Source organism: Pelodiscus sinensis, chromosome 6 (genome assembly GCF_049634645.1).
Source record: "Pelodiscus sinensis isolate JC-2024 chromosome 6, ASM4963464v1, whole genome shotgun sequence".
NCBI lineage: Eukaryota > Metazoa > Chordata > Testudines > Trionychidae > Pelodiscus > Pelodiscus sinensis.
The window spans coordinates 34073580-34098203 of NC_134716.1; the positions used below are offsets into that span (position 1 = coordinate 34073580).

The following is a 24624-nucleotide window of genomic DNA, read 5'->3' on the forward strand; positions in this document are numbered from 1 at the left end:
TCACCCCCCCCCCCTCCCCGGGGTAGGGGCGGGGTCAGCCTTGCTCAGAGTAAGGGGAAGGGGGGGGGCAGTGATGGGGAGCAGAGTTGGCAGAGTGCACGGGACGGAGGCGGGTTGTGTATAGCAGGGCGTGGGAAGCAGAGCGAGGTGTGTGCAGTGCCTGGGGCGGGGGCAGGGTGTGCATGGGGCAGGAGCAGCAGGGTATGCATGGGCATGGGGCAGTAGGGGGAGGGGCGGGGTGCATCGATCAGGGCAGCGAGGGCTATGTACATATACAAAGTCAGCGATAGGGGCAGTTGGGTGGAGTGATGAAGGCACCGGGTGTGCACAGTGAATGGGACAGGAGTAGATTTGTGGCTGCAGTCCAGTTTTCCTCTTTCTCCAGGGGAGCATCTTCCCCAAAATCCCAATTCCCAGGTAGGGAAGAGAGAGCAAGTGATTAATGTCATCATGAGTTGCTCGCAGACCTAGCAGCAGCCCATTCTTCCCTCCCCAAAACTGCCTTATACCCGCCACTAATGTTATTGGTTCTCAGAGGGGTAGTCTTGTTAGTCTGTAACTGAAAAAAACGTAAAAAACAGCCAATAGTTCTGCCGCACCTTAGAGACTAACAAAAAATGGAAATGGTATCATGAGCTTTTGTGGGTATAACCCATTCTTCACATGAATGGGGTACCCTGGACCCCTTATACCATTCATCTGAAGAAGTGGGTTCATCTCCATTTTTTGTTAGTCTCTAAGGCGCTGCAGAACTATTTGTTATTAGTTCTGTGGTTCAAGCTGTAACAGTTGGTGCTGCAATGTTGAAGGCCTCTGCTTCAAGGATCAGTTTTAATAAGCATTTCTAGTTCTAGTTTGTAAAAAATTAACTTCAGTTATACTATAATTCATTATTATTGAAACAGAATGTATGTGCTTATTACTTCTAATTTTTTCCTAATAAATATTTAATATGAAGTAATAAACTGCTGGAAAGATTGTTAGTCCTTCTTAATAATAAATTACATTTTTGATGATACAAAAATAATTGATTCTTAAAATACTCTGTCATAGAGGCCTACTAGAAAAAATAAAGTAAAATATGTCATGCTAAAATGTAATGATATTCCCATGACATTTAGAAACAGACAATTTTTTTTGCTATTTTCTCTGTTAGTCTAAACAGTTTATAAAATTAAACATGCAAGAGAGCTCAAAGGGAAATTTATATTTTCTGTATTTAGTTTAATGAAAATACTTGTACTACTCTTTCAAATATTTATGTCAATTTATAAAGCACATATAGGTGCTCAACAACAATGCATAAACTATGACAGAAATGAGCTACCCAGACAGAACCATGTAAAAACTGAAGAATATCACTGGATCCTTGGGGATTCACCTACACCAGCTAGGGACTCATTCACTGCCTGCCCTTTAACCGTAGATGCTTTTGGGTTGTGCAGCTTTGGCTCAAAGTCTTGAGACTAGGAGCCTGCTCACAGTACAGTGGCTTTACCCTGACTTTCACCAGCCTAGATTCTCCTTGAAGGGTAGCAACAACAGCTCTTTCAATCCTGAGTTTCCCCAAAAATTATTATTGTCTCCCCTGCAATATCCAGTTTCTCTCACTGGGTAGTCACAATTTATTAAGTTCCCTGCCTATTAGTTTAACTGAGGATCCATCATCAGTTTAATATACATTATTAACTATTGAGGGAAATCTGCATGAAAAAAATTCTGCTCACAATATTTTAAAGTTCTGCTAATTTTGTCAATAAATGACTGTGAAGGCTCCAGCCTGGCCATGGGGAACACAGGACTCTGGTTGCACAGAGGTTGCAGATCACTTTGCAGCCTCCAACCCAACTCCCTGGAGGACAGACTTGGCAATGGGGCTGTACCCCCCACAGACTGCAGGTACCTGGCTTGCCCCCAAAATACCTCAGAGGTCTGCCTCTCCACAGCAGGTGCACCAAATGTGGGTAGGCAGGATCAACCCAACAGCGTCCAAATGTGGAATGGCTTAATGTGAGGGGAAAGGTGTGGGGTGAGATCAAGTGCAGCTGTTTGGGGGCTCAGTGGACTGGAAGTTCAGGTGCAGGAAGTGAGATGAGATCAAGTATACTCAACAGGTATGGGTTGCAGTGCAGGGGGATCAGTGTGGGGTGGTCTGGCTGCTAGTTAAAGGGCTCAACAGGAAAGCTCCAGGTGCAGAGGGCTCTGGTTTCAAAGGGGTGAGTATCAGCAGGGAGTAGTGTTCTAGATGTGGGAAGGGTTTGGCAGGGGGAGATAGCTGCAAGGGAGTCTGGGTTTGGGTGTAGGAGTCCAGATACATAGGGGAAAGGTTCCAGGGGTCCAGATGTGGGGGATTGGAGCTCAACAGGTAGGACCAGGTGTGTGATGAGTGAGGGATTTGTCAGGGCAGTCTGAGTTTGGGAGGGACTGGATACATGGGGCTTGAGTGGACTTGACAGCAGTTCCCCATACAGTGACCACTCCCGAGGTGGCTGAGGAGTGATAGGGGTAGGAAGCAAGGGGGTGTGCATGGACCCAAGGAAGATTTCTGGGGGTAGATCTGACCTGGCCACTCCTTTCAGGGGATGTGTACTCTTTCTCCACCCTCAGCCCAACCACGATTGGCAGCTGAGCCTGGCACAGCATAAGAACTATTGGTTGTGAAGACCCAGGTATAGGAAGAGTGGGGCTTGGCAGGGGGTTCTAGGTGCAAGAGGACTCTAGATAAGGCTTGGTAGAGGGGGCTCTCTGCATAATGGTGAGGTATGGGCCAATGATCTAACTTGGCCCACAACAAGGTATTTGATTCCTCCCACCCTCAGCAGAGAATTATCTTTCCACCCAAAATGAAATGCCAGCCAATTGGAGAGGAGCACAAGACTGTTCTTGCTGCTTCCCTTTCAGAAAATAATTTTTCTGTGGGGAAGCAAGGAAGTCTGCAGTGGATGTGAATTCTGCACACCTGCAGTGGTGTAGAATTTCCCCAAGAGTAATTAACAGAGAATAGGTTACAAACAAAACAAAACATGCTGTCTATTGCCTAAAATGTAACGTCATCAATTTGCTACCTTTGTCTAAACAGTTTTCTCACCTAGAGTCAGTTCTCAGAGACTTCTATTCCCTTATCTGTAGGATCTGTCTTTTTCAGATTGCAAAAGCTCTCTTTCGTCAATCCAGTGATGGATGCTTTCTGCCTTTGTTTGTATTTCCCAAAATCTATAGGGTCTGCTTCAAGAGTCAGAAAGCAAGATTTATCCCCCACTGTGATTGGTAAGCAGTCGTCTCTCCCCTCTCCCCCCCTTTGCAAAGCTTGGTTGTTTTTCTTATATATGAATGTACTTCTCATTGTCCTCTGGAGCTATTACCTGGCTCAATTTATATTGGAGACAGAGGAGGACACTATTCCATTGTCTAGAACAGTGGGCAGAGGCACTAATTGCAAACCATGTAAAGATGTATTTTCATTGCACATCTCTAACTTTTATACACCACCTAGACATATAACACACTTATATTAATGACCAGTGTGTTTACCAGTTTGCATATGATACCTCACAGGTCACAACATCTTTTAGATACAGATTATGACAACAGTGTGTTGGGGCAATAAGAGAGGAAGGCCTGATGTGAGTTGTGTAATGGTGTGCCTTCTGCCATTTGGCTCTGGATGATTCCCTGGGTCACAATCATCTAAAGATAATGACAATAATGTTATCCAATTTCCACAACCTATTAAAAGCACCATATCACAGTGCTGGGGCAGCAGATGGGCATTGCAATGTATTCAGGTTAACAAAACTGGGGGCTGATGAATATAGAGTAAGGTCCAGAGTGAGTGAGCTTCATGGAGAATATCCTGTTGCCAGTCCCCTCTCATTTGAGCAGAAGACACTCTAATTAAAAAATCTCTGCTATCAGATCTATGAAGTATCATACAGAGAGAGAGATGGTCTCTTGGGTAATCAGGTTCTAAACCATTTAGGTCTTTAGATGTCAAAAAAAAAAAAAAAAAAACCAACAAAAAAAAAAACAACCAACCCCAACACCTTGAAATATCTTTGGTACCTAATCAGTAGCCAGTGCAGATTACAGAGCAATGGTCAATAATGGTGAAAAGCCACTCAAACATTTTGCACTCATTTCTGGGTTGGAGCAGTCTCAAGGTAGATAGCCTCTTACAATGATCTAGTAGTCAAAACATGGGTAATTGTTGCAATGTTTGCATCTGACAGAAACAGTATTCTGCATCAGGCACAGAAAGGAAAAGTATTCTTGGCTATGGATGTTATCTGAACATCCAAGAGTAGTCCTTGTTCTTGTAGACTTTTGCAACAATTGGCAGACACATTGTCTCAGTTAAGGATGACATTATCACCCAGCCAATGTTTCAGGTTTGTTTCTCCACTATACCACTATTAACTTAGTCTTGTCTGGATTCAGTCTCATTTGCAGAATCTGGTGGGTACCTAACATAAGAACGGCCGTACTGGGTCAGACCAAAGGTCCATCTAGCCCAGTATCCTGTCTACCGACAGTGGCCAGCACCAGGTGCCCCAGAGAGGGTGGACCGAAGACAATGATCAAGCGATTTGTCTCCTGCCATCCCTCTCCAGCCTCTGACAAACAGAGGCCAAGGACACCATTTTATCCCCTGGCTAATAGCCTTTTATGGACCTAACCTCCATGAATTTATCCAGCTTCTCTTTAAACTCTATTATAGTCCTAGCCTTCCCCGCCTCCTCTGGCAAGGAGTTCCACAGGATGACAACACGCTGTGTGAAGAAGAACTTCCTTTTATTAGTTTTAAACCTGCTACCCATTAATTTCATTTGGTGTCCTCTAGTTCTTCTATTATGGGAACTAAAAAATAACTTTTCTTTATCAGCCCTCTCCAGACCACTCATGATTTTATAGACCTCTATCATATCCCCCTTCAGTCTCCTCTTTTCTAAACTGAAAAGTCCCAGTCTCTTTAGCCTCTCCTCCTATGGGACCTGTTCCAAACCCCTAATCATTTTAGTTGCCCTTTTCTGAACCCTTTCCAAGGCCAAAATATCTTTTTTGAGGTGAGGAGACCACATCTGTCCACAGTATTCAAGATGTGGGCGTACCATAGTTTTATACAGGGGCAGTAAGATGTTCTGGGTCTTATTTTCTATCCCTTTCCTAATAATTCCTAGCATCCTATTTGCCTTTTTGACCGCCGCTGCACACTGTGTGGAAGTTTTCAGAGAACTGTCCACGATAACTCCAAGATCTCTTTCCTGATTTGTCGTAGCCAAATTAGCCCCCATCATACTGTACATATAGTTGGGGTTATTTTTCCCGATGTGCATTACTTTACACTTATCCACATTAAATTTCATTTGCCATTTTGCTGCCCAATCACTCAGTTTGGTGAGATCTTCTTGGAGTCCCTCACAGTCTGCTTCTGTCTTGACTATCCTAAACAGTTTGGTATCATCTGCAAACTTTACTACCTCACTGCTTACCCCTTTCTCCAGATCATTTATGAATAAGTTGAAAAGGATTGGTCCCAGGACTGACCCTTGGGGTACACCACTAGTTACCCCTCTCCAATCTGAAAATTTACCATTTATTCCTACCCTTTGTTTCCTGTCTTTTAGCCAGTTCTCAATCCAAGAAAGGACCTTCCCTTTTATCCCATGGCCATGTAATTTACACAAGAGCCTTTGGTGAGGGACCTTGTCAAAGGCTTTCTGAAAATCCAAGTATACTATATCTACTGGATCCCCCTTGTCTGCATGTTTGTTAACCCCTTCAAAGAACTCTAATAGATTAGTAAAACAGGATTTCCCTTTACAGAAACCATGTTGACTTTTGTCCAACAAATTATGTTCTTCTACATGCTTCACAATTTTATTCTTTACTATTGTTTCGACTAATTTGCCAGGTACTGAAGTTAGACTTACCGGTCTGTAATTGCCAGGATCGCCTCTAGAGCCCTTTTTAAATATTGGTGTCACGTTGGCTACCTTCCAGTCATTAGGTACGGAAGACGATTTAAAGGATAGGTTACAAACCACAGATAATAGCTCAGCAATTTCCCATTTAAGTTCTTTTAGAACCCTTGGATGAATGCCATCCGGTCCCGGAGATTTGTTAACATTAAGTTTTTCTATTTGTTCCAAAACCTCCTCTAATGACACTTCAATCCGGGACAGTTCCTCAGATTCATCACCCACAAAGGATGGTGCAGATTCAGGAATCTCCCCAACATCCTCAGCCGTGAAGACTGAAGTCTGGAAAGTCTCTTTTCTGTCTCTCCTCTTATTCCATTTGCTTTGCCTATCTGTCTTGCGCTTAGTTGTCATGAACTGTATCCAAGGATTGCTCTCTGATACTCCATGCTGTGTCCGCTGATGTTTCAGAAGATACTGCTCACAGCCGCAGCTAGTCTGAATACTAGGGTAGCTTCCACAGCTTCTCAATAAGTTTGAATAGCAAATAGTTTCTATACAATTCTAGATGTAGAACAATGTTTTATTAATTCATAGCCTGCAGCTCCATAGCTGGGCACCTTTCTAAATCTTGTAATACAGTTGTCCTATCAGTCTGTTACTGACAGGAACTGTGCTAGACTGGTGTGGATTAGATATGGTCTGCCTGTACCTCAGCGTGGTCTGTTTGTGTCCACGGGCAGGAGCAGATAAAATACTTTGTGCCTGAAACATATTTAAAAATACATTACTATACATTGCATAAGCTATATAAAGTTGCTAGCAATATAACTATCTATTTGGCTTCTAAAACATTCATTCTGTGCTAGATTGTGTACAAATGTTATATTAAGAGTAGAAGCGATTGAAATAAAAATTTCACAACAAAACAGCATTTAAAAAGCAAAACAAAAATATTCATAAAAACTTGGCATTTTAAAAATATTGTGAACATTTTATCAAAATCATTGTCAAAATATTTAAATTATTAGAGAAATGGTTATAGACAATTTTGTTATTGATTGCTCAGTTCTCAGTAAATGAAATATTTTGATAACCATTTTGATAACGATTTTAATATAAATCTCAATACAATTTGAGAAAACATGAAAAAGTGTCAATTTCAAATCTTGTAAAACGTAAAAAAAACTACCATTTTTAATTGTGGTTTTTCATTTTAAAAAACACATCTAATTATGACATACAGAAATCATTTTGGCGTACTTAAGTTATGTTACACAATCCTGAATGTCTGATTTTTTTGGTCAGGGAAGAGGTCACAATTAAATTAAAAAAGAATGAATCAAATAGAAGAAATGCAGACCTGCTTCTGCTCCCATTGAAATCAACAGGAGTTTTGATTTTGATGGCAATGAGTGCAAGATCAGGACCTCAGCACATTCCCTGATTTCTATTAATGTTTTCTTTCTGTCACAAACCCATATTTATTTCACTGAACCATTCATCTGTAGTCATGTTTGAATGAATAATAGAAATAACTTCAATTGTCCTTATCTGCTTTTACTGCACTTTCAGGGTAAATGAAACATATATATTTTTTCAGTGCTCAAAATTGTAACTATTATGCAAAATGAATGGAAAAAGGGAACTGAGATATGAACAATAAGAGATTGTTTGGTTTACTCCCATTTGTCGTCTTTTCCCTGCTGAACAGCTGTGACCTTTGCCCTGTTTATTCATCACAAAGCACATATGTTCAGGAGTTTCATTCACACAACCTATATTTGTCAAGTTCAAATAAAATCCTGCTCTAACAATGATTTGATAGACTGAGGCTAGTTTCCTTTCCATCAGAATTCAAAAATCTAATATACAGGCAGTCCCCGGGTTACGTACAAGATAGGGACTGTAGGTTTGTTCTTAAGTTGAATCTGTATGTAAGTCGGAACTGGCGTTCAGATTCAGCCGCTGCTGAAACTGACCGCCAGTTCTGACTTACATACAGATTCAACTTAAGAACCCCAAGCGTCCCCAAGTCAGCTGCTGCTGAAACTGATCAGCGGCTGATTCCAGGAAGCCTGGGGCAGAGCAACTCTGCCTCGGGCTTCCTGTAGTCAGCACTGGTCAGTTTCAGCAGCAGCTGACTTGGGGACGCCTGGGGCAGAGCAGCTGGGGTGCTGCTGGGTTGCTCCAGTAGCACCGCTCCTCGGCGCTACTGGACCACCCCAGCTGCTCTGCCCCAGGCGTCCTGATTCAGCCACTGCTGAAACTGACCAGCAGCGGCTGAATCAGGACCTGGGGCAGAGCAGCTGGGGTGCTGCTGGGTTGGTCCAGTAGTGCCCAGAGCGGCGCTGCAGGACCAATCGGCAGCGCCCCACCTGCTCTGCCCCAGGGTCCAAAACAAAAGCCTGGTCTGCTGGGGGGGGGGGAGCACACTAGCTGCGCCCCCCCCCCAGCAGACCAGGGACACGGGGAGCAGAGCCGCAGCGGCAGCGGGGTGCCGCGCCTCTGAGGCTTTGCTCTGGCAAAGTCTCAGAGGCCCGGGACCCCGCCACTGCTGCAGCTTCAGTCCCAGTGCCTGTGGTCTGCTGGGGACCGTCCCCAGCAGACCACAGGCATCGGGACCGAAGCCGCAGCAGCGGCGGGTTCCCGCGCTTCTGAGGCTTTGCTCTGGCAAAGCCTCAGAAGTGTGGGAACCCGCCTGGTGCCCCTGGTCTGCTGGAGACGGTCTCCAGCAGACCAGGGGCACCGGAGCAGCTTACGAATGGGGCTTTCTCGCCCCGGAGCTCGCAGGTAGCAATCCGCCACCTCGACCTCCGGGGCGAGAAAGCCCCGTTCGTAAGTGCGGATCCGACGTAGGTCAGATCCACGTAAGTCGGGGACTGCCTGTACTACTGTGCTAGGTCTTACTCCTATTGAAGTAAATGGAGGTGTTACCACTGCCATTAATGGGAACAGCGCTGCCTCTTGGGTGTATAAATAATATTATAAATGGCATGGATAAAAGAAAAAAATTAAGTGACCAACAACATTTATGAACCACTTCTGTCTGATACGTATATCTGCAGATATATCACATAACCATATAATCCTTCCTCGTATAACAATAATCATAATTCAACACAACAAAATGACATGCACTTATGTACATAGTGCCTTCCATTTGAAGATTTCAGTCCACTTTACCAATATGAATGAAGTTCAGTTTCACAGCACTCCTCTGAAGTATTATTATCCCAGTTTAACAGAGAAAGGAAAGTGAAGCAAAGAGGGGTTAAGTAACTTGCTGAAGACCACATAGCAGTCTGCAGAAGAGTTGGAAATAAATCCCAGAACTCCAAACTCCCCATTATGTCTTAATCACAAGGTCATTCTTCCTCCTGCTTATGAAAAAACATGAGGTACAGGATGGACAGTCTGCTGAAGACATTTTTCATTATATTGATATGAGAGAGAGAGAGAGAGAGAGAGAGATTAAAAATGTCACTACACTTTACTTTAAATACACTGTACTTTAAATCAGTCTGTTGGTGAATGCTGTCATGAAATTAGATTCGCAAGTTTATTTGCCATTCAAAACTATTCATTGAATAGTTTTAATGAATAAATCTTGAGCAGCTAATCATTCATGAGCAATTTCTTGTAAATATTTTAAATTCAAGAACTGTTGGTGAGTTTTGATTGAACATTTAGGTCACAGTATTGCCAGTTCCCTGTTCTGTTGGAACATTTTAATACCAACTCCGCCATGTCTAGGGAATGCGTCTGCTCGTCTGACATTTTTTGCGGAAGAGCAGACACACTCTTTCGGAAGCCCTGTCTTCCTCCTTCCACGAAGAAGGAGGGCTCTTCCGAAAGAGGAAGTTTTTCTGAAATTTGGCCCTGCGTAGACAGGCCAAATTTTGGAAAAGCCTCTTCCGACAAAACTAACGGAAAAAGGTATGCCTTTTTCCAATAAAAAGTGACTATGCAGATGTAGCCTCTGTCTACAGTCATCAGAACTATACAGTTCCCCTTCCCCTGCATCCTTTAAAGGTGCAGGCATAGGGGAAACAGTCTGTGGTATGGCACGAGCCCTGCTAATATCGTGCTGCACAGCAGTGCCTTGCTCTGCCTTCCCTGTTACCATGGCAGACCCCAGCGCTCCCATCTCACTCCCCACAGCTGCACGTGAGCCAGCAGCCAGCTCCCAAGCCCCTGTCTGGGGGCAGAAGAGGAAGGACCACTCTGTTCTAGTGTAGAGATCCTGGTTCTCATTGAGATTTGGGGAGAGGAGACTAAGCTCCAGGATCTCCGCACCAGGAGCAGGAATGCCGACATCTTCGGCTGGATGGCCGACAGCCAGGCCAGAAGGGCCACATGTGCACATCAAAGTCAGGAAGCTGAGGCAGGCCTACAAGAAAGCCAGGGATTGCAGTTCCCGCTCCAGAGCGGCACCCCAGTCATACCAGTAATATGAACAGCTCCACTGCATCCTGGGAGGGGGATCAGTCCCTTCCCTCCCCCATTGTTATACACTCTGGGCTGGAGACATCCGTCATCAGCCTCCCAGAGCTAGGAGGTCAGCCTGTCCCTGGAGCCGGTACCCCCCTCCCAGGATGTCACCCAGGGTTTGAACGAGGCCAGGGAAAGCTCATCAGGTGAGTTCTATTATTTTCCTTAGACTCACTTGGGGGGAGGTAGTGGGTGGCGAGGGACTGCGCGCTCCTTACCTGGCCTTCTCGGCCTGGGGATCACATAGCAGCCCTGTGCATGTGGGTGCACATGGAGTCTCAGTCCAGAGCACACAGATGCAATGAGGTTTCCACACAGGAACCTTGAACTCCTGCTTACTCCCACCGTCCCACCACAAGCCACCACGAAGGAGGATGGGGGTCATGGACAAACACAGCAGTGCTATACATGGCACAGGCTCATGCCCACACTCCTGGGGCAGCATCCACTCTTGAGCCAGAATGACAAGGTGAAGAGACGTATCCTCTGCATGCGAACCTGCCGGGAGGGAAGAAGTGGAGGGGACCCCAGTACCGCCCTCCCCAGCAAGTGGCATCTCTCCCAACACTGCCCCCCTCTCTTCTAGCGGGCAGGGATACAACTTTTCTCCCTGTGGGATGCCGCCATTGCCAGACACAGCATGGCTGTGTCTAGACTGGCAAGTTTTTCCGCAAAAGCAGCTGCTTTTGCAGAAAAACTTGCCAGCTATCTACACTGGCCACGTGAATTTCTGCAAGAACACTGACGATGTCATGTAAGAAATCAGTGCTTCTTGCGGAAATACTATGCTGCTCCCGTTTGGGCAAAAGTCCTTTTGCGCAAAAGCTTTTGCGCAAAAGGGCCAGTGTAGACAGCTCAGATTTGTTTTGCGCAAAAAAGCCCCGATGGTGAAAATGGCGATCGGGGCTTTTTTGAGCAAAAGCACGATTGGCACGGACGCTTTTCCGCAAAAAGTGCTTTTGCGGAAAAGCGTCCGAGCCAATCTAGACGCTCTTTTCCGCAAATGCTTTTAACGGAAAACTTTTCCATTAAAAGCATTTGCGGAAAATAATGTCTAGACGTAGCCCCCATGTGTGTGGCACGGAGGGAAGCCCAGCCACTCCATCGTCCCCTCCCACTTGCAGGCTCCTGGCCTGGCCGGCACATTCTCATGACTGCTTGTCCCCTAGACATGGGAGTAGCAAGGCTCTCCTGAGACATCCATTCCCCTGCAGGACAGTGCCCTCATGGCTTTGCTCACATATAAGGGCTAGGCTTCAGGCACCCTGTCTCCTGGGATGACTGCCCGTCTCTCTGTTCTTCACAACTAGACCAGCTGCAAGTGAGGCGTGTCTCTCACCTCCCGTGCCAGCCTCACGACCCCGTGAAAGTCGCCGCCATTGCAGACAACCCCAGGGAAACCTGCAGTGGGAACATGTTGGCTGCCTGTGTGCCCTGCAGCAGTTTCTGGAGTGGTAGGACCAGAAGTTGGATTCCAATCTGGAGGAGTGCCATGCTGTGCTGCACCACTTGGCAGGAGCTGTCCCAGGAGTCCCAGAGCATGTGTGTGGCATACATTACCGCTGCTGACAGCTTGGTGGCCACCATTGAGCAATCCAGCAGCCCACCATCTCGCTCCTGCTCCCACTCCAGCTCCAGTCCCTGCCCCTCCAGCTTCTCCTCCTAGCTCCCCCATGGCTGCCAAGGGCTCAGTGGGACCACCCAAGGCAGACACCAGTACCAGCTCCACCCCGAGCCTCTCCTTCCCTTCCTCTCTCTTCCACTTCCCACCTTCTCCCTCCCAGTTTCTTTCCCCAATCCCTCCTCAGTTACATTTACCCAAATAAAACAAAAACCTAGTTTTTTCTTTCAAAACAAAATGTCCAGTTTATTGTATTGGGGGGAGGGGAGGAGGGAAAGCAAGGGGAAAGGTGGGGTAGGGGAGGAAAGGCACAGAGGGGCAATGCAGAGGTCCTTGTGGGGAGGCCCAGGGCCGAGTGTCACAGGTGTACTTGTCTGAAACTCTCCCTCAGGGTCTCCTGGATGCGCACAACTCCCTGATGGGCCTGCTGGATGGCAGAGGTGCATGGCTGTTCACAGGCCCTTGTGAGCCACTCAGCCTCTCCCGTCCCCTCCCCCCCCGGCAGGAACATCTAACCCAGGACACAGCAGGCCTCCACCAGCTGAGGGACATTCCATTCATGGAGGTCCAAATGGGTGAGGAGACAATGGAACCTCCCCTTCAGACACCAGAAGGTGCGCTCCATCATGGTGCATGTTCTGCCGAGCCTGCCATTGAAACCTTCTTTGGTGGGGTCCAGGTGTCCCATGTAGAGCTTCATTAGCCAGGGGAGAAAAGGGTAGGTTGTGTCTCCCACAATGCACATCAGCATGTCCATGTCCCCGCCCCTGATGGTGTGGTCAGGGAAAAATGTGCCAGCATGCAGCTTCTGGAATGGGCTGGAGTTCCTGAACATGCGGACATCGTGTGCCTTCCCCGACCACCCCTTGTTAATGTCCATGAAGCAGCCTTGGTGGTCTACGAGGGCTTGTAGCCCCATTGAAATGTACACCTTCAATTTAATCAGAGGTCTAGTGGTTGGGGGGCCTGGATGGGGATGTGGGTGCCATCAGTGGTCCCCCCACAGTTGGGGAAGCCCGTGGCATCAAAGCCAGAAACAATAGGGTCAGCATCGCCCAGGATGATGACTCTGTACAGCAGGATGGTGCTGATGGCCCTCACCACCTGTAGGAGGAGACAAACAGGGAATCACAGGGTTGCCAGAGCCCTCAGAAGATCCCCGAGCACAACCCCCTGTCCCACACTCAGGACCAACCCCTAATTACTCCATCCCCTGGCCGGGCTTTGTGAAGGTGGGACTGAAAAACCTTCTGGTGAGGAAGCTTCCACCCGCCTCCCTTTCCTAGGGAACACCATTCTAGTAATTCACCACTCTCCTAGGACAATAGTAAGAGAGTCATACTTGCATGAGCATGGCCTCAATGGTCAGTCTCCTCACACTGAACTGGTTCCTAATAGAGCATGGTGGTCTGGTGTGGCGAGCTTCCACAGTGCAGTGGCCACCTGCTTCTGGAAGGGGGTGGCGGGTCACATGTGGGTGATACGATTGCCTGAGGACAAGGGCGAGCCACTTGCACAGCTCCAGGAAGGTGTCCTTCTGCATGTGGAAATTCTGGAGCCATTGCTGGTCGTCCCACTGCTCCATGATGATGCAGTCCCACCAGTCAGAACTGGTGTCCCGTCACCAGAAGTGGTGGTGCATGGTGTACAGAGGAGGTTGGGAGGGGTTGTGCTGCATGAGCATCATATGGATAGAGGAGAGGAGGTGCAGCAGCAGTTCTAAGAGCCAGCAACTGCATTCCAGCAGGTCCGGCTCTAAGGCTGGGATTGCTGTGGCATCCGCAAGGGCAACCAGAGCATGCAGTGAGATGAGTTTGCTGTCCCTCAAGGAGGCAGGCAAAGGAGAAGTGCCTGAGACATGACTGTGCAGGGGGTTCCTTTAAGCACAAGCCTCAGATAGCCTCAGGCGGCAGCTACAGGAAGTGATTGCTGTCCAGATTCCCTGCCCAAAGTACTTCTGGGAGGGGGGGGGGGCGTTAAATGCAATTCAGCCTCCAATGCATGTGGACGCTCTATTTCGAAATAGCTCTGTGCTATTTTAAAATAGCCATTTCAGGAGTTTTTATTCTGAAATAGCTTATTTCAAAATAAGCGTGTAGTGTAGATGTACCCTAAGGGTGAAACTCACCCCCTGTGCAGAGGGTCAGATAAGGCCTAAGCAAAATATACATCCTATCGAAGTTCTCAAAACTGCCCTTATATAGCATTTCATTGGTGCATAGACTTTGGTATAACCCTCTGCAGAGGGTGAAATGTTGTTTATTACCAATAACCAGGTATTACTAGATGGATTTCAATGGGACTTGAGAGTACACAGCAACTTGCGTAATCCTGGACCAGAGAAAAAACTTTAATGTTATGAGAGATAAATCAAGACAACATGAAGTGAATGATATCTACATCTGATACGTGAAAGCAAATTTTGTGTCACAAAGCTACACTGCTGAAGATGACATCTGGAAACACAGCTGATCTGGAAAAAAGCACGGTGGAAAGGATAAGATCCTTGAAAAAGACTGGAGTATACTGGCTCACGTGAGCCCTGTGCAGAGATGGGCGAGGGAAGAAAATCCCACGACAATGGAGAAAGTCCTTGCTAGTACAGGTTGCACCTCTCAAATCCAGGATTCTCTCATCTGGCAAAATCAGTGGTCTGACATGACCACGGATGTTCCTGGATGAAAGGAACTTGGGGCAGGAGGGCCAGCAGCTGGAGGCCTGGTGCAACCCTATGAGTCTGTTAGCAGTGGGACTGCAGCAGCCTGGGCAGAGTGCGATTGAGCCTGTCCACCGCCTGGCAGTGGGGCTGGGACCACAGCAGCCCAAGAGGGGAATCCGTCCATGTCAGCTTGGGAGGCAGTTAGGCCGCAGCAGCCCGGGCAGCGGTAGCGGTGGCAGTGGAAGTGGGACTGTCTGCTGCCCAGCAGTGGAGCTGGGGCTGCAGCCACAGCAGCCCAGGAGGGAAAGCCAACCATGGCAGCCTGGCAGAATCAGCATGGCTGGGGCAACATGCCACCTGGCAGTGGGGTTGGGGCTGTGGCAGCCTGATCAGGCAATATGCTGTTATGTCAGTGGGGTTGGAACTGCCCAGCTGGCCAGCAGTAGAGCCAGGGTGGGGGCTGGCCTGCAGACAGTTCTACTGGGCTGAAGGAGCCAGCAGCAGGAGGGACAGTAGGCTAAGGGGCTGGTATCGGGACTGTGGCGGGGTAGCCCCGCCCCCTTCGGAAACCGCCGCGGTGCCGCGGCAGCGGGGGAAAGGGGTCCCCCCGAGCGCGGCGAGTATGGCCGCCCGCACCCCCCGAGCGGGGGCGGGGGCGCACCGGCCGGGTAACGAGCCGGGGCAGGCGGATGGCATAGACAAGGCGCGGGGGGGAGGAGGCAACGAGGGTGAAGTCACCGGCGCGCCGGCCCGGAGAAGGGCCGGAGGATGACGGGGGCGGTGACGTCATCTGCCTGTGACCGGCAGGCAGTTTAAAAGGCCGCCCCGGACCAGCGAGAGGGGGGAACACCGGGGAGGCGGACCCACCTTGGCAGCGAGCTGGGGGACTCAGGTACTGGAGACCCTGGGCGGAGGCCCGGGTGGAAGGCCTCGGGGGCGAGGCAATTTAGGACGGGGGAAGAAGTGGCCCAGGGCGGGGACGTGGACCCCGAGAGCGGGGGAGTTTAGGGTTCTCGACCCCCCCGTTAGGTGAGGATTTTATCCTGACCTTAGGGCCCTGGGTTGGGGTCCGGAGCGAGGGCGGGCCCGGACCCCCTTCCCCAACTGGCTGAGCTGGCCGGATCTGAGTACGCGCCGCCGACAGCGGATAAAAGGATTGGGGGGGGGGGAGCGGATGTAAGCCTCCCCCGGGGGCAAAACCCCCACAGGGACCTTCCGTTGTCTGGCAAATTCCCTCTTCTGGGACTGGTCAGGTCTTGACAGTGCCAGACAAAAGTGGTCCAACCTGTACTGCTATATAAAATAAAAAGGTGACTTGCATGACTGTTCAAAGTACTGGGGTATTAAGATGCTGTTTCAGAGCCTGAAACTGTTAGAGTCATAAATAACTGCATTCACTGAACAATGAAGGCCATTTCAGGAAAACTGCAGCTTGGTTTTAGAAAGGAAAAAAAGAATAGCAGATGGTAAGTTCACTGTGAGACAATTGGTGGAAAAAAAGTTGGAGGGAAAGGATGGTTGAGCTTTCCCTGATTTGGATAAAGCATATGAGAGGAGTGAGACAAAGATCTACAGCAGGGGTGGGCAAAAGGGCCTCTGTGGGTCAGATCCGGCCTGCCAAGTGGGTTGATCTGGCCCACCAAGGCTCTGCTGCTCCCCTGTTCCCAGGCCAATTAGGGTCTGGGAGCGGGGGAAGCACATGAAGTTTCCACGTGCTGCTGGCAGGGTGGGAGGAGACGTTGCGCGCTCCCCCACCCCCAAACCCTGATTGGCCTGGAGGCTGACGGGGAAGTGCACAAAATCTCCTCCCACTGCCGGAGGCATGGACACCTAGGGAGAACATCTGGCGGGATGCAAATACTTCATGTGCTCCTCTATCCCCAGACATATCCTGGCCCCACCTCTTCTGGTACAGCCTGGGGCCACTTCGAAAGTTCTGAAGTGGCCCCAGCAAAAAATATTACCCACCTCTGGTCTAGTGTTGCCAGGTGTCCGGTTTTGAACCGGACAATCTGGTATTTCAGCTTTCTCTGTGGAAAACAAATTGAGAAAATACTGGACATGTAAATGTCCAGTATTTTCTAATTAAGTTTTTATTATTATCATCATGAGTATCAGTATGTAGTTGCATACTGCCTGGTTGGTAGACATGCTCATGCTGCGTGAGTGTGTCTACCAGCCAGGCAATACGCAATTACGCAGTAGAGAGGAGGGGGATGGGGCCGGTTGCCACCCCCCATCTGAGATCAAGTGTTTCTGTTTTTTTTATACCATCTGGTAACCCTACCCTGGTCTACAGTATCATAGAGCAGCTGTAAAAGAGGAAGATGGATGCGGGAAACCTGTTTGGAACTGGAAGGCATTTGAGACTAGAATTTGCAGGCAGAGACAAGAGTGGCCACAGGCAAGAAAACAATGGATAGACTGTGTATGGGAATGGCTGGGGTGACACCTCCATTGATTTAAAACATTAGACTGGCAAAGCCTGGAAAAGACTGATCCAGTAACCTCTAGCTAACTGAGAAAAGGGAAAGAAAAGGGGAAAGGGAAAGAAGTGGCATAGGGGTTTCACTTGATACACTCCATTAATTTTGATTAATCACACTTTTCCAATGAATGGAGATGATACTGTTGTATTACCTGCTTACAAATAAATTTTACATTTGGGGTAGGATGTAAAATGCCATTTAAAATGTTAACCAGTTAAACTATGTTTAACCAGTTAACTGTCCTGCCATGTCACGCTGCAGGTGGGGGAGCCCCTGGTGCAGACTCCCACTTGTGGCAAGGCTGGGCCTGTAGCACTGCACCCCAGGTTGGGGCTGCTCAGGTCTGGCAGGGTACTGGTTAACCAGTTACTCCAGTAAGCATGCTGGTAACATGAATGCTTACTGGGTAACCAGTTAACCGTTTGCATCCCTAATTTGGGACCCTACTTTCAATGAGGCACCTAAGATTATACCTGCAAAATTTGTGCATGCAAATTAGATGAAGGGGAAAAATATCCATTCACATAGTTTCCCTCTGCAAACATAGGTTTTTATGCTGATTTTTTTTTCTGGGATCGTTAAAGCCAATTGAAAATTTGGCTTATATTGTATAATGCATGTTAATCTTCAAAAGCACCAATACTGAAGTTGTTCAGCACAGAAGTTGACAGCATATGCCACCCACATCTTTTTTAAATTAAAACGGTAAGACTTATGAGATATAATAATCTATTTATTGAACAGAGTTTAATTGAATGTGCCATTTGAAATACGCAATATTCACATTTTAACTTACTCTAAGTGAAATTGTTGGCATAGTCTGGTAAAACTTGTTACAAATGTAAGTGTAACTTAATATGGTTGCAGAGCAGTGCTATGTGTGTCATTACACAGAATGTAACTAGTTCATAACAAAACTAATTTTGTAATATTTAGCACTTTTAATATTAACTTTTACAATAGTGAGTAAGCATTATTATCACCATTGTTTACAGTGGAAACTGAGGCCCAGATTAAGATTACATTTTCAAAAATAAGTAGCAACTGTGGGCACTCCAAAACTGAGGTGCCTTACCTGAGATATCTTGAAAGTGTTGATTTTCAGAATTTTCTCAGCACCTACACTTGGAAAACCAGTTACCTTCAAATGCCTCATGGTCAGCCTCTAAAAAACGGGACACACAAACAGAAGTAAAAAACTTAGCATAAATGACTTGCCATCATGACTGGGGCACGAGAAGTCTAACCTAGTGGTCAGAACAGGAGTCAGGTTGGGTCAGATACTAGGAATTCAGAATCCAAGACAGGCCAAAGGGTAAACTGAGAGGCAGGCACAGTCAGATTACCAGGAGATCACTTGGGGGAAGCAGCTCTAATCAGAGAGGGCCCAATGGCACAGCTGGTTTCCTGTTTTTATGCTTGGTTTAAATAGAAGCTGGGAACCAATCAGGTCTTCCATCATTCTGCCAATCAGATCCCAGGACTGCAGTCATCAATCAGAATTCAGTACCTCTTTTACTAACTATTAGCAAGCCACTACACAGCCAGTTGGACCATATTAAGGCTTAAAAGCCCTGTGTTGGCCAGTGTTCAAGACCCCCAGGTCCTTGATGTGTGCTCAAGAGACCACTGCCCACCAATAGAACTTTGGTCTCTTGCAGCCTTTTCAAAATCCCTTTAATCTGGAATTTTGGGGGTTCTTGGCCCCTCTAAAACAATCAGCTCCTGACTCCTAGACCATTTTTCTGTCTATAAGATCATGATAGCAGTGGATTTGAAAACATTAACAATGCTTCTTCACTCATAAGTTTATTTTAGTCCTACCTCAGAAGAACCTACTGTTTTGGCTAGTCAGTAACCCCGCATGACCCAGCCTACTTTAAGCCCTGATTGAAAAAAAATTGTCACTAGCACTTCTAAGAATATCGGTCACATTACATTTTCAGAGATAAGATACTTTTTAAAAAGAGCTTCCACAAATCTCTCCTGTATAGTGTGACAGATGATGAATATGTAACGTTAGCAAACCAGGCCAAGCAGTTGCCTTAGTACACACCAAAGGAACAAGCCTAGAAAAACATCATTTTAACTTTCCCATCCATCTGTGACGTAGTGGGGGGAACTTGCTCACTCACTGGCCACTGTCTGTAGCACCACGGAGCAAGACTGGCGATGAGTCAATATGCAAAGAGGGTGTCTCAACCTGTCCGACCATGGAGAGGAACCCCCATGGAGAGGAACAAAGGAAGGTGGATGCTGCCCTGGCTGGGGGGCAGGGCTGGAGGAGAGTTAGTTTAGTTTCTGTCTGGGAGAATGGAGGAAGCAGCCGCAACAACAGGCTGGGGGGTTTAGAAGCCGAGACCCCTCCCCATATCAAGGGGGGCTGAGGCATCCTAGGCCTGCCCTGTAACCTGATGACATCTGTGCTGTGCTGTATGCTGGAGAAGCAATAAACCACCTCTATTCTACCGGCTGGTGGAGTCTGTCCGTGCCATTCTGGGGGTGCAGGAGGCGGGGGAACCCCAATGCGTTGTCACACCATCTCTCAGCATTTATAACAAAATACAGGACTATGTAGCACTTTAAAGACTAACAAGATGGTTTATTAGACGATGAGCTTTCGTGGGCCAGACCCACTTCCTCAGATCAAATAGTGGAAGAAAATAGTCACAACCATATATACCAAAGGATACAATTAAAAAAAATTAACACATATGAAAAGGACAAATCACATTACAGAACAGAGGGAGGATGCGGGGGGGGGGGGCAGGGGGGGGTGGAAGGGAAGGTAAATGCCTGTGAGTTAATGATATAATGTAATGTGATTTGTCCTTTTCATATGTGTTCATTTTTTTAATTGTATCCTTTGGTATATATGGTTGTGACTATTTTCTTCCACTATTTGATCTGAGGAAGTGGGTCTGGCCCACGAAATAATAAAAAAATAGCAACCGCATTAGTGACCTTTTCACTGAGATTTTACTTACATAGTCGTTTCATAATTTAGTAGTTTATATATTTTATTTTATGACTTCTTTAATAAACAAGCCTATTACAAGGGAAAAATCCATTTATCACCTCCTTGGCTGCAGCGATTCCCCTGCCAGTAGAAGTAGGAATTCTGTTTTAAACTTCCAAAAAGAAGTCCCTTTTATTTAAGTGCCTAAATATGGATTCATTCACCTACCAGTCACCCAGTCTTGAATATTTTGATCTAAATCACCTGCCCAAAGGCAGCCAGAATGTGTGTGGCAAGGTCAGGAAGAAAATCCAGAAATCTTGATGCCCAGAGATGTGTCCTAAGACAATACGGCTTCTATGACTATGCTACTCCTTAAAATGAAACATTAGCCCAGACAATCCATGTCAGTCTACACTCACTCACCAAATCTATGTATAGACAATCTCCAGAAAATGTGCCCTTCCAAATGTGACTCTTGATAATGTTGGATCACTATTTATACTATCCTGATCTTAAGTTAATTGACAGCTTGGGCTGTGGCTACACTTCAGGTTGTTTTGAAAGAAATTATTTTGAAACATGAACTCCTAAAATATCTATTTCAGAATAAGTTTATTGCTTTTCACAAACAGGTGTTATTATTTTGAAATAAATCTATTATTTCAAAATAACAGACTTGGTCATGTGGACGCTTGCCCTGTTATTTTGAAAAAGGTGGAATTATTTTGAAATAACTCCCCAATGTAGACATGCCCTTAGTTATTGTACCATTAGGTAAATTTGATTGCTTTGTAATTCAGATTTCAAAAGCCATTATAGCAGTCTGAAGTACAGAAAGAATCTCCCTTGTAAGTTAGCGCCATGTCTTTCAATCCTAATTTAAATTACTGATTCTTTCTTAAACAGTTCCAGGAACCCCCAGGGAAGTTTAGGCTGGGTCTGCCATGGTCTAACCATACCTCTTTTGCATGCTTTGTATTGTTCAGCCTGACAAAGCAAATTCATTTTCTTGTAAAATAAACATCCCAAAAGTCAAACAAAACAAAATGCCCTTTTGTGTTATCAGTAGAAAAGAGGCTGGTATTTACTTCAGGGGTGAAAGTAACTCAAATTTCTTACAGGTACTGTCCTATCACAACCTGCTCCTCTTTTGGGGCTGGGGTTTACAGTGGGGGTGGGAGGTGGGGGAAGGGATCACCACATACAACAATACCTGTAAGAAATTTAAGTGTGGAGTGGAGTGTGGAGGGTTCAGGGCAGAGGGCTGGGGGAGGAGGGGGGGTGTATGCAGGACGTAGGTCAGAGGCTGAGGATGTGGAGGGTGCAGGAGTTAGGGTTGAGGTATATGAGGGGCTCAGGGTAAAGGGTTGTGGTGTGTGGAGGGGTGCAGGAGGCAGGTCAGGGGCTAACGGTGAGGAATGGAGTGTGTGGGGGCCTGGGGCCGGTTACTTTACGTGGCTGGAACTGGGTCACTGCAGCTGCAGTCATGGCTGGATGAGGGGCCAGGGCAGGATCGCCGTGGCCGAATGGGGCCAATTCTGCCACCCCTAATATCCCCATTGCAGCAGGAGGGGTGCCTCCGCCAGTCGCTCCCTTGGCCAGATGTGGGCCAGATAGGAGTCAATGTCAGGCCACTGTGGCCAGAGGGTGACTGGGGCCAGGATGCTGAGGCATTCACTGGGCAGTCTGGGCGGCCTGCCCCAGGATCAGGGCAGTCAGGGACAGACTGTGGCACCCAGATGAGGGATGATTCTGCCTTCCCGCTCTGGACAAGGGCCTATTCCACCCTTCTCTCCCTGGCAGGAGTGAGGTGGGGGTTGACAGCTGCCGCGGGATGGAGGAAGATTCCATCATCCTCCACAGGAGCGGGGCTGGGGCTGGGCTGCCGGGGCTTGATGGGGGCTGCTGCCAGCCCTTCCCGTTGGCACAGCTCCCCTACAATGTGCCCCCAGCCAGCCCCTTTAAATTGTCTGTTCTGGCTCAAGCGCTCCAGTGGCTCTTGCCAGAGTGCAGCTATCTTACCAGAGCAGCGCACCAAGACCTTACTTTCACCTCAGTTCTTTAGGCAAGTTTACTGTACTTATCATGAAGGTTGGTTGGGACACTATCAACCTAACAGTCAATGAAGGTTGCAAACAGCTCTTTGTGTAGATTCTTATGTCAGGAAGGATTCTATCAATCGACTTTTATTCTTATCTCCTTTTGTTTTAACTGCCCAATCTTCAAATATTTACTGATTCTCTCTACCTACCTGATTTTCTATACCCTCTGCTCCCTGTCTGCCACACTCCTCCTTTCTTTCCTACCCCCGCTTCTCTCCTAATTATTTTGGGTCTGCACATCTTAAACTCAAAACTCCAGTCATCTGAAGAAGTGGGCTGTGCCCACGAAAGCTCATGATACCATCTGCATGTTTTGTCAGTCTATAAAGTGCTACCAAACCATTTGTTGTTTTTTTCTGTACAGATTAACTAGGCTACCCCTGAAGCTTCTGTACTTATCTTGTCTGTCTTTGCTTCCTGCATTCTGTTGAGCATTTTTATTTACTCCCTCTTTTTATCCTTTTTATCTTTCATTGATTGAACGTCATTTTATTTCCTTAATTCATCTTTGAACTTTTCGCACTACTTCTCGTGTTGTGTTTTCTTAGTTAACATAACTCTGGTTAACTTTCTGTCCACAGACTTACGTTTTATTCTAGAAGACTTTCTCATCGTAAGACTAATGATCTGTAAACCACAGAGGTTCTAAACAAGGTAGATGCCCTTGGGATACTTCTCTGAAGCTTATCAGATTTAACAAAAGTGTTGTACTCCATCCTACACCACCAAGCACGACAATATGATGTCTACCCAATAACCCCTCTTTTTCAATGTGCTCAAGATTTCTCTTCTTGGGGGAAGCTCATTCACTAGCCTGTTACTTACCCATAAATGTGACATTTTCAATGGATAATTAAAGGCCCAGACATTCTTCTCTTCTGGATATGACACATTCCCTCTAGTTCAGGTCTGACATCTTTTGGGGGGAAGCTGAACAGATCAATCAGATTCATCAACACTCACTAACTCTTCCACTGCATCCAGATGATCTGTCACATAAACATTTAAAAGGCAGAATGGAGTTACAAACCTCAGAGTGCTGCATGTTATTGTGAGCAGTATCTTTCCCTCTACCACCATTCCAAATAAACTGATTTTGCCAAGACAAAGGCAATTCTGTGTATAAATACTGTTATTACAATTGTTATTTATAAATCTCATAAGTATACAAAGTAAATAGAAAGTCTGAAAATGGGACAACTTCATGATTTCTGTCTTTGATGGTAAAAGAGAAATCTATGTCTAAAAATATAACAAGAAGTTGAAATTATATTTGTGTGAACTTTTTCTAAGACTAGTAACTCAGAGGTGTCGCGAATGTTATGTGCCCGGGGGCAAAGGCAAAATTTGTGCCCCCTCTGCCCCCCACATGCAGTGGGGCCCCAAACCTGGTGCATAAGAACATAAGAACGGCCATACTGGGTCAAACAAAAGATCCATTTAGCCCAGTATCCTGCCTTCTGACATTGGCCAATGCCATATGCCTCAAAGGGAACGAACAGAACAGGTAATCATCAAGTGATCCCTCTCATTTCCAGCCTCTGACAAACAGAGGCTAGGGACACCATCCCTGCCCATGCTGGCTAATAGCCATTGATGGACCTAACCTTTATGCTCCAGCTGCTGGATGGTGGATTTTTTCTCGGGACTCCCCAGATGGTGGGAACCCATGGGCAGGGGCTCCAGAGACCCAGTGGCTAATGTGTCACAGCACATGGGGAGCAGATTGATGGGGGATTGGCCAGCGAGTTCATAAACTACATGATCCACTTGCCGTTATACCTGGTAGGGCTGTGCAGGTCGCATTTGCTACACCTCTTATCAACGGGCCTATACATCAGGTGCTGTTAGTTACCAGACGTTGGGGTTAAAGATTTAACGTGGTCCTCAGCCTCATTTGAGTTGCTTTGAGCACACCGTTCAGTTATGTGAACTGTGTGCTCATTATCAAGCTTAGGCCTGTCGTGACAAAAGTGAAGATGAAGGTAAGTATTGATAGAATCAAAGAATGAAGAGAGGGTGGATTTATTTGAGTAAGATGAATTTAAAAAATAAAAAGGTAACGGTGATTGTCATCTGCCTAGAAATGATATCCCAGGCTATATTTTGAAACTACATGACTGCAATTAAACTATTTCTATGCCAGCAAAACCAACCAACCAACCAACCCCTTAGTCAACATAGTGGTGCCTGTGAGTGTTCCTAGGAACAAATGAAAACAAGGGGCTGGGCTTGCCTGTACATGGCTTCTTTTCAAGGGGTATGTCTAGACTGCGGGGTTTTTCCGGGATACCGCCATGTCCAGGGAATGCGCTGGCTCTTCCACTTTTTTTTGTGGAAGAGCAAATGCGCTCTTTTGGAAGTCCTGTCTTCCTCGTT

At 46.8% G+C, this 24624-nt stretch overlaps 2 long non-coding RNA genes across 2 annotated transcripts in view; one reads left to right on the plus strand and one right to left on the minus strand.

Moving 5' to 3' along the window:
* The first annotated feature begins 85 nt into the window (after positions 1–85).
* Positions 86–7721, plus strand: LOC142829841 (uncharacterized). Its single transcript, XR_012904680.1, has 3 exons — positions 86–147; positions 3220–3267; positions 6183–7721. It is a non-coding gene; the product is annotated as an uncharacterized LOC142829841 (long non-coding RNA).
* Positions 6561–24624, minus strand: part of LOC142829840 (uncharacterized) — a 72161-nt gene continuing 54097 nt past the window's right edge. Inside the window, exons 4-6 of the long non-coding RNA XR_012904679.1 lie at positions 23071–23234; positions 18257–18346; positions 6561–6683 (exon numbers count right to left, since the gene is read on the minus strand). This is a non-coding gene — a long non-coding RNA (uncharacterized LOC142829840). The remainder of the gene's footprint in view (positions 6684–18256; positions 18347–23070; positions 23235–24624) is intronic.